Genomic DNA, 9,671 nt, shown 5'->3' on the forward strand with positions numbered 1-9,671 from the left:
GATTTTTTCATCTATGTTCATCAGAGATTTTGGTCTATAATTTTCTTTTTTGTGGTATCTTTGGTTTTGGTATTGGAGGGATGCTGGCCTCATAGAATGAGTTTGGGAGTATTCACTCCTTTTTATACTTTTTGGAATGCTTTAAGAAGAATGGGTATTAGCTCCGCTTTAAATTGTTGATAGAATTCAGCTGTGAAGCCGTCTGTACCTGGTATTTTGTTTTGGGGGAGCTTTTTGATTACCAATTCTATTTCATTGCTGGTAATTGGTCTGTTTTAACTTTCTGTTTTTTTCCTGGGTCAGTCTTGGAAGGTTGTATTTTTCTAGGAATTTGTCTATTTCTTCAAAGTTGTCCAATTTATTGGCATATGCTTTTTCATAGTATTCTCTAATGATTCTTTGTATTTCTGCGGTATCTATTGTGATTATTCATTCTTCATTTCTGCTTCTGTTTATGAGTGTATACTCTCTCTTTTTTTTATATGTCTGGCTAGGGGTTTATCTATTATGTTTGTTTTCTCAAAGAACCAGCTCCTGGTTTCATTGACTTTTTTTATTGTTTTATTCTTTTCTATTTTATTTATTTCTGCTCTGATCTTTATTATGTCCCTCCTTCTGCTAACTTTGGGTTTCATTTGTTCTTTTTCTAGTTGTGATTTTAGGCTGTACATTTGGGATTGTTCTTGTTTCTTGAGGTAAGCCTGTATTGCTCAGCACTTACCTCTTAGAACTGCCTTTGCCATGTCCCACAGATTTTGGGCTGTTGTATTTTTGTTTTCATTTGTCTCCATGTATTGCTTGATTTCTGCTTTAATTTTTTCATTGATCCATTGATTATTTAGAATGTTATTTAGCCTCCATGTGTTTGTAAGTCTTTTTGTTTTCTTAATGTTTGCTTCTAGTTCCATACTGGTATGGTCTGAGAAGCTGATTGGTACAATTTCAATCTTTTTGAATTCATTGAGGCTCTTTTTGTAGCCTAGTATGTGATCTGTTCTGGAGAACATTCCATGTACACTGAAGAAAAATGTGTATCCTGCTGTTTTTGGGTGGAATGTTCTGCAGATACCTATTAAGTCCTTCTTACCTAATGTGTTCATCAGTGCTTCTGTTTCCTTATTTATTTTCTGTATCGATCTGTCTATTGATGTAAGTGGTGTGTTAAAATCTCCTAGTATGAATGTGTGCCAGTCTACTTTCCCTTCTAATTCTGTTAGTATTTGCTTTACATAGTTAGGTGCTCCTATGTTGGGTACATAAATATTTATAATTGTTATATTCTCTTGTTGGATTGATCTCTTTGTTATTATGTAATGTCATTCTTCTTTATAATGCAACATCATGTTACTTTGTTTTGAAGCCTACTCTGTCTAAGTACTGCCACTCCGGCCTTTCTCTCCCTTTTATTTGCATGAAATATCTTTTCCCATCCCTTCACTTTTAGTCAGTGTATATCTTTGGGTCTGAAATGAGTCTCTTGTAGGCAAAATATAGATGGGTCTTGTTTCCTTATCCATTCTGCTACTCTGTGTCTTTTGATTTGTGCATTCAGTCCATTTACACTTAAGGTGATTATTGATAGATATGTACTTATTGCCATTTTACTACTTGTTTTCTGGCTGTCTTTTATATCTCCTCTCTGTTCCTTCATCTCTTATACTCTTCTCTTGATATTGATGATTTCCTTTAGTGTTGTAATTGGATTTCTCTCTCTTTCTTTTAATTTATTTTTGTGTGTATTTATTATAGGCTTTAGTTTTGTGGTTACCAAAGGTTCCAGATAGCTTCTTTACTATAAAATAGTCTATTTTAAATTGCTGTTTACTCTACTTCAAACACAATATCAAGGAACTTTTTCCCTTCTTCCTCCTCCACATTTTTTGTATTAGATGTCATAATCTGCACTTCTTGTGTATCTCTTAACTGACTTTGTGTATAGTTGATTTTGCTTCTTTTGTTTTAATTTCATACTTGCTTGGTAATTAATTGGTCTACTACCTTTACAGTGGGTTTATTTTCACTGGTGAAAACTATTTAGCCTTAGGGTCATTATTATCTACAGCAATTTCTTTAACATATTATGTAAGATTGGCTTAGTGGAGGTGAATTTCTTCAACTTTTGTGTATCTGAAAATTGCCTAATACCTGCTTCAAATATAAATGATAATCTTGCTGGGTAGAGAATTCTTGGTTGGAGGTACTTCTGTTTCAGTACATTAAATGTTTCATGCCATTTCCTTCTGGCCTGTAGAGTTTCTGCTGAGAAGTCTGCTGATAGTCTGATGGGATTTCCTTTATAAGTAATCTCTTTTCTCTCTGGCTGCTTTCAACACTCTCTCCCTATCCTTGATCTTTGCCATTTGAATTATTATATGTCTTGGTGTTGTCTTCCTGGATTCCTTTTGTTAGGGGATCTCTGTTTCCATGACCTGAGTGTCTATTTCTTTCCCAAGATTGGGGAAGTTTTCAAGAATTATTTCCTCAGAGACTTTCTATCTCTTTGTCTTTCTCTTCTCCTTCTGATACCTCTATTATGCAAATATTTTTTTGTTTGGATTGGTCACACAGCTCTCTTATCATTCTTTCATTCCTAGAGATTGTTTTTTCTCTGCTCCTCAGCTTTTGTTTTCCTGCTCTCTAATTTCTCTTTCATTTACCATCTCCTCTACATGATCTAATCTACTTTTAAATCCCTCCACTGTTTGTTTCATTTCATATACTGTGTTCTTCATCTCTGAGTGGCTCTTCATCTTGAATACTTTACTGTAAATCTGTGTGCACGTTTATGACTTTTATTTTGAAATTTTTACCAAGATGATTGGCGATCTCTGTTGCATTTAGCCTTCTTTCTGGGGTTCTGTCTTATAGTTTGTTTGGATCAAATTCCTCTGCCTGCTCATTTTGTCAGGGATTCTGTTTCTTCCTTTGTATTAAATGTCTCTGCTATGCTTTCTGGTCTTAAGAGTAATAGCTTAATGAAGGCGTTCTCTGGTGCCCAGAAGCTCAAAATTCTTTACTCTCTAGTGCCTGGTTCTATTATGTAGGGGCCCAGCTGTTGGCATGCTGTGGGCAGGGCCACCTTTCTGTCTGGCTTCCAAAGTGGTCTAAGTCTGGGTGGGCAGTTTGATTGAGCTGCTGCCTTTGTGATCAAATCAGGAATCTCTGCTGATCTCACTGTGGGCAGGGCCACCTTCTGTCAGGCCTGCAGCAATGGTGGAACTGCAAGATTAATGGGGTGAATGGACAGATGTGTCCCGGCCAGACATGCAGCACTGGGTTTGGACACAAGCAGGGAGTAAGGAGCTCTTAGGGCTGGCTCCTCCAGGCACCTCTCCAGTTGTGCTGAAATGGAGCCAAGCAAATTGGGAGAATCTCTCTCTGTCAGCCAGGCAGCAAAGTCTGATGCTGCCACTGGGCCAAGTGGGCTGTCTGTCAGTAGCGTGCAGAGGGAGGAGGCTTGGGGCTGCTTTGCAAGCAAGGGGGATGAAGAATCTGGGGCTCCTGAGAGTTCCCAATCTGCTGGGCCAAGGAAAGGCTGGGGAGATATCCTCCACCCACCCTCCCTCCCAAGGGGAGAGTTCCATCCAACCCTCATCCCCTCTGGTACCCCTCCCACTACTGGCAAGTAGTTCAAATTACCACCTCTGCTTTGGGTCTCAGGACTGGCAGAGCATGTCTGCCCTCCACACTGGCTAGAGTCTCAGCCTCCAAGAGTGTTCTGCCTGCCTTGTGTCCAGCCCCTATAATCACTAGAATCCAATGGAATGTTGGCTCATGCTCCTGGAGCAGATCTCCAGGGCCAGGTGTGCCATTCTCCTGGGCTCCTACTCATTCCCCACTCCATTTCTCTTTCTCCTGTTTGCAGTCTGAGGTTGGGGGAGGGCATGGGTCCTGCTCGATCTCAGCTTTGAAGCCTCACCCTTCTCTGTGTGATCTTCTCTTCTTTCTCAGGTGAAGTCTTTTGCAGTCTTCAGGTCATTTTCAGGTCTAGTTGCATTTGTTGTATTTTCCTCTTTTATGTGTTTTTGGGAGGAGGTTTCCATTTTGCATTCCTATTCTGCCATCTTTGGGTGCAAGTTTGTGTGACGTTTGATTAATTTGCTAGAGCAGCTCACATAACTCAGGAAAAGACATTAACAGTTTAATAATGCATAATATAAAGGATATAAATTACTATCTAGATGAAGAGGTTCATAGGGAAAGATCCCAAATAATGGAACTTCTATCCTTGTGAAGCTTGGGGCCTAGTGCAGTGTCACATGGAAGCGTTTGCTTCCCGAAGGGTAAAAGCTCTCTCCAATGGAGAAGCAGGATACAAAAGAGAGATGGGGGGTGGAGTGTGGGGATGAAAAAGATGGTGGACCAGGAAGGCAAGGTAGAAACCTCCACCCCCACACACAAGGAAGAAACCATAGCAAATACAAAACTAACCCTTAAAATGACTTGAAGACTGCAGAACACACCATCTTTACCTGGTAAAGAAGAGAAGGCAACACAGAAAAGGGTAAAGGGCAGAGCTGCAACTGCACGCAACCCAAGCCCTTTCTGCATCCAAGCTCACAAGTAGGAGGGAGATGAATAGAGCAGGGAGGGGATAAGTGTGCAGGAACTCTGCACACCTGGTCCTGGAGAGCTGCTCTGTGAACACAAGTCCACATTATATCAGGCTTTGTTGATTAGCAGGGCTGGACACCAGGAAGAGTCAGGACACTCTGGGAGGCTGAGACTCCTTCCACTTGCGGAGGACAGGAAAGCTCCATTGAACCCACTGAGACCCAACACAGAGGCAGCAGTTTGAAAGATTTATCAGCAATGGGAATGTTGCCAGAGGGGCAGGGGTTGGATGGAGCTCTCTCCGCAGGAGAAAGGGCAGGTGGACAATTCCCCAGCCCTCCCTCAGCACAGCTAGTTAGGCACACATGGGAGCCAGTCCCAAATGCTCCATCCCCCTCACTGGTGGCTCATCCCCAAGGTGCTTCCCTGCATACCCACCCACCTGCCCACCTGGCACACTTGGCACAGCAATGATCAGATTTTGCTGTCTGGCAGGCAGAGGGAAGCATTTCCAGTTTTTCTGGCTCTCTCTAAGCCCAACTGGGGAGACATCTGTGGAAGCCAGCTCCAAAGACTCCCTCCTCCTCACTGGCAGCCCAGCCCAGGACTACACTCCCAGAGCTCCCACCCTGCTACCTCATTAGCCTATCAGTGCTGCCAAGGCTGTTGGACAGGCAGAGGGTGGCCCTGCCCACAACTTTCCCAGCACAAGTGTCACTGCTCTGCTCCCAAAGGGCCAGCTGAGGTAGGCTGCCAGATGTGCACACTGAGATCAGCCACTGCTGGCAACAGGCAGAAAGGTGGCCCCACCCATACCCACCAACAGCAACTGTAGCTTCACTGCAAAGAAAAACCAGGCACCAGTGAGCAAAGAGTCTTGAGCTTTTGGACATCACAGGACACCTTATTCATGAATCCATTACTCTCTAGACCAAACAGAACAGTGGATCTCTCCAATACAAAGGAAAAAACATAGAAACCCAGACAAAATGAGATAGAAGAATATGTTCCAAACAAAACTACAGGCTAAGACACCAGAAGGGTTAAATGCAAGAGATCACCAATCTTCTTGATAAAGATTACATAGTAACAGTCATAAATATGTTCACTGATCAGCAGAAAAGTATTGATGATCTCAGGGAGGACTTCAACAAAGAGATATAAGATTTGAAAAAGAACCTTTTCAACAAGGAGACATAAGATTTGAAAAAGATCCTTGAAAATGGTTCTTTTTCAAATCTCACTGAAATGAAATACACAATGAAGGAAATGAATAATGATTGCTGTAAATAGAGGAAACAATCAATGAGATGGAAATTAGAGAACAGGAAAACAATGAAGCTGAGGAACAGAGAAAAGAATCTTTAGAATTGAGAGGATGCTTAGAAACAATATTCATGTAATATGGGTACTAGAAGAAGAAGAGAGAGACAAAGGGATAGAAAGTCTTTTTGAAGAAATAATTGCTAAAACTTTCCCAATCTGGGGAAGGAAAAAGACAGCCAAGTCCTGGAAACACAGAGAGCCCCTAAGAAAAGCAACCCCAGGAAGACAACACCAAGACATATAATAATTAAAATGACAAAGATCAAGGATTAGGAAAGAGTACTAAAAGCAGCCAGAGAAAGAAAAAAGATTACTTATAAGGGAAACCCCTCAGGCTATCAGCAGACTTCTCAGCAGAAACTTTACAGCCCAGAAGGGAGTGGCATAAAATATTTAATGTACTGAAACAGAAGGACCTTCAACTAAGAGTCCTTTACCCATCAAGATTATCATTCAAATTTAAAGGAAAGATTAAAAATTTCCCAGATAAATGAAGGCTGAAAGAATTTACAACCACTAAACTGGCATTGCAGGATATGTTAAAGGGACTTCTGTAAATGGAAATGTTCTTAAGCCTAAATATTTTTCACCAGTGAAAATAAACCCACAGTAAAGATAGTAGGCCAATTACTTACCAGGCAAATATGAAATTAAAACAAAACAAAATAAATCAAAAGTAGTAAAAACAATTGTATACAAAATCAGTCAAACAATGCAGATTATGATATCTAATATATAAAGTGTGGAGGAGGAAGAAGAATAAAAAATACTTTTAGATTGGGTTTGAAATAAATTGTTCAACTTAATGTAGACTGTTATAGTTAGGAAACTATCCATGAACATTATGGTAACCACAAACCTAAAGCCTATAATAGATACACAAAAAAATTAAAAAAGAGAAATCTAATCATAGCACTAAAGAAAACCATCAAATAACAAGAGAAGAGTATAAGAGAGGAAGAAAAGAAAAGAGAGGAAGTACAAAAACAACCAGAAAACAATTGATAAAATGGCAATAAGTACATACCTATCAATAACTACTTTAAATGTAAATGTATGAATGTACCAATCAAAAGACATAGGCTGGCAGAATGGATAAAGAAATAAGACCCATCTATACACTGCCTACAAGAGACTCATCTCAGATCTAAAGACATATGTACACTGAAAATGAAGGGATGGAAAAAGATACTTCATGCAAATAAAAGGGAGAAAAAGCAGGAGAATCAGTATGCATATCAGACAGAGTAGATTTCAAAACAAAGAGGAGACAAAGAAGGATAATGATAAACGGGTCAGTGCAACAAGAGGATATCCCATTATAAATATCTATGTACCCAACATACGAGCAACTAAATATGTAAAACAATACTAATGGAATTAAAGGGGGAAATAGACTGCAACTCACTCATACTAGACTTTAACACACCACTTAACATCAATGGACAGATCATCAGACAGAAAATAAATAAGGAAACAGAGGCCATGAAGAACATATTAGATCAGATAGACTTAACAGACATCTACAGAACATTCTACCGAAAAGCAGCAGGATACACATTTTTCTCAAGTGCACATGGAACGTTCTTCAAAATAGACCACATACTAGGCCACAAGAAGAGCCTCAATAAATTAAAAAAGACTGAAATTTCATCAAGCAACTTGTTAGACCACAGTGTATGAAACTAGAAACAAATTACATGAAGAAAACAAAGAAGCCCACAAACACATGGAGGCTAAACAACATGCTCCTAAATAATCAATGGATTCATGAACAAATCAAAGAAGAAATCAACCAATACATGGAGACAAATGAAAAAATACAACAGTTCAAAATTTGTGGGATGCTGCAAAAGAGTTCTAAGAGAGAAGTACATAGAAATACAGGCCTACCTCAAGAAACAAGAAAAATCCCAAATACATTATCTAACATCACAAGTAAAGAAACTAGAAAAAGCAGAACATATTAAACCCAAAGTAAGTAGAGGAGGGACATAATAAAGATCAGAGCAAAAATAAAATAGAGAAGAATAAAACAATAGAAAAAAAATCAATGAAACCAAAATCTGGTTCTTTGAGAAGATAAAAAAAAGACAAACCCCTAGCTAGACTTATCAGGAAAAAAAGAGATTGCACAAATAAAATCAGAAACAAAAATAGAATAGTCACATTGGATACAAATAACTTTCAGAGAATTATATAAGGCCAAGAAACTGGACAACCTAGAAGAAATGGACAAATTCCTAGAAAAATACAACCTTCTAAGATTGACCCAGGAAGAGACAGAAAATCTGAACAGACCAATTACCAGCAATGAAATTGAACTGATAATCAAAAAGCTCCCAACAAACAAAAGAGCAGGGCCAGATGGGCTTCACAGTTGAATCTACCAAACATTTAAAGAAGAGCTAATACCCATCCTTCTTAAAGTATTCCCAAAAGTAGAAGAGGAGGGAATACTTCCAAACTGATTCCATGAGCCACCATGGAATAATTCAAAAATCAGATAAAGACACTAGAAAAAAAGACAAATTTAGATCAATATTCTGATGAACATAGTTGCAAAAATCCTCAACAAAATATTACCAAACTCAATTCAAAAATACATAAAAAGATCATCTATCATGACTATGTGGGATTTATTCCAGGGATGCAAGGATGGTACAATATTCATAAATCAATCAACATGATACGCCACACTAACAAAAAGGATAAAAAACATGATCATCTCAATAGATGCTGAAAAAAACATTTGACAAATTTAAACAGTCATTCATGATAAAAACTCAATGAAATGGGTATAGAGGATATGTACCTGAACAGAACAAAGGCCATATACAACAAACCCACAGCTAACATCATACTCAATAGTAAAAAGTTGGAAGCTTTTCCTCTAAGATCAGGAACAAGACAAGCAAGTCCACTCTCACCACTTTTATTCAACATAATACTTGAGGTCCTAGCCATGGCAATCGGACAAGATAGAGATAAAAGGCATCCAAATTGGTAAGGAAGAAGCAAAACTATCACTATTTGCAATGACATGATATTATATATATAAAACCGTAAAGACTCTACCAAACAACAATAAGAATTAATAACTGGATTCAGCAAAGTTGCAGGATACAAAATTAATACATAGAAATCTGTTCATTCCTATATATTAACAAAAAACTAGCAGAAATAGGTATCAGGAAAACAATTCCATTTACAATTGTATCAAAAAGAATAAAATACCTAGGAATAAAACTAACCAAAGTGGTGAAAGACATGTACTCTGCAAACTATAAAACACTGATGAGATAAATCAAAGAAGATACAAATAAATGTAAATCTATCCCATGATCATGGATGAGAAGAATAAATACTTTCAAAATGGCCATCCTGCCCAAAAGCAATTTACTGAGTCAATGCAAGTCCTATCAAAAAAACAATGGTATTCTTCAATGAACTCAAGCAACTGATCCTAAAATTCATATGGAACCACAAAAGATCCCAAATAGCCAAAGCAATCCTGAGAAATAACAATGCAGGGGGTATTACACTTACTGACTTCAATACGGTACTGGCACATCAACAGACCCATAGAAAAATGGAACAGAACAGATAGCCTAGAAATAAACCCACCCATATATGATCAATTAATATATGATAAAGGAGCCATGAATATACAATGGGGAAAAGACTCTCTCTTCAATAAATGGTGCTGGGAAAACTGGATAGCTTACAGGTGAGGAAATGGGATTGGATTGCTGTCTAACTCCATACATAAAAGTAAACTTGAAATGAAT

Source organism: Manis javanica, chromosome 18 (assembly GCF_040802235.1).
Source record: "Manis javanica isolate MJ-LG chromosome 18, MJ_LKY, whole genome shotgun sequence".
Taxonomy (NCBI): domain Eukaryota; kingdom Metazoa; phylum Chordata; class Mammalia; order Pholidota; family Manidae; genus Manis; species Manis javanica.